We start from the raw sequence: 1,208 nt of genomic DNA, 5'->3' as shown, positions 1-1,208 counted from the left end.
ACTAGGCTGCTAAATTCTGATTGGCTGCCTTGACAACCACTCACAACATTTCTTGCATTACCTCGACAGCAGAAGAGGAAAAATACTGTGCATGCATAATTATTATGCAAGTTGATATTCTGATTATAATTTTTCCCAGGCACATTTTACCAATTTCAAACAACATCAATCTTAATAACTACTATTAATCTTGTATTTAATCACTTATAATCTATATATTATTGTTCATGAAGGCTGGAAGTGAAAAACGTCTTATATTCAGGTGTGCATAATTATTAAGCAGGTTATCTTCTACAGATAAAATCTCGAGATGGACTAAAAATGAACTCCCAAAACTTACTTCCAGATTCTGGAAGATAAATTGTTCAAACAGTGGTACAAGAGGATGTGCTGGTCCTTCAGGAGTCACTCTCAACTTATCTGTCTATAAAGCCTATATATATATATAAATCAGTCTTCAAGTATTTTACTACACTTCAGTATGTGATTCTTATTAAGTAGGGGTAATTTTTTAGGATTCTATACTTAACCTAAGTCTCTGAGAACCTGACACCTTGTACTTCTGGAGACTCCAGGTAGGTTGCAGTTCTGGAAAATGGTGGCGCTGGAGACTAAATGGTTCCTGGTGATTTCACACCTAATTATTCACCTTAATTCCTAATTCTTTTGCAGTTAACATGCATCTTTTCTTCTCCACATGTTTTTGACTGACCCTGCTGACCCACTGAGCATTTTGCTGTCCAATGGTTATGCATTCACTTTGCAATTTCTAGTATTGTATTAGTTATTAATATTTCTCATGGGCATTTAATAATTTTTGCTTTCAGTCTGAGTTAAATCTCTTTTTTGGCTCATTTTATCTGTAAAAGAAAATCTGCTTAATAATTATGCACACCTGAATATAAGACATGTTTCACTTCTAGCCTTCATGAATAATTATATATCAATTATAAATGATTAAATACAAGATTAATAGTAGTTATTAAGATTGATGTCGTTTGGAATTGGTAAAATGTGCTTGGAAAAAAATATGATCAGAATATCAACTTGCATAATAATTATGCATGCACTGTATTTTTCCTCTTCTGCTGTCGAGGTAATGCAAGAAATGTTGTGATTGGTTGTCAAGACAGCCAATCAGAATTTAGCAGCCTCGACTCTGATTGGCTGGAATTATGGCATATTGTAACACTGGGTTGTGTTGAGCA

General features: G+C 33.9%; 1 protein-coding gene across 1 annotated transcript in view; it reads left to right on the top strand.

Moving 5' to 3' along the window:
• LOC107738064 (PERQ amino acid-rich with GYF domain-containing protein 1-like) overlaps positions 1-1,208 on the top strand; it is a 30,801-nt gene that overhangs the window by 4,323 nt on the left and 25,270 nt on the right. The window lies entirely within an intron of this gene.

Source organism: Sinocyclocheilus rhinocerous, unplaced genomic scaffold (genome assembly GCF_001515625.1).
Source record: "Sinocyclocheilus rhinocerous isolate Xijiao unplaced genomic scaffold, SAMN03320098_v1.1 scaffold494, whole genome shotgun sequence".
In the NCBI taxonomy this organism is placed as follows: domain Eukaryota; kingdom Metazoa; phylum Chordata; class Actinopteri; order Cypriniformes; family Cyprinidae; genus Sinocyclocheilus; species Sinocyclocheilus rhinocerous.
Note: the sequence above shows the minus strand (reverse complement) of the source record. Positions and strands in the feature narration are given on the sequence as shown.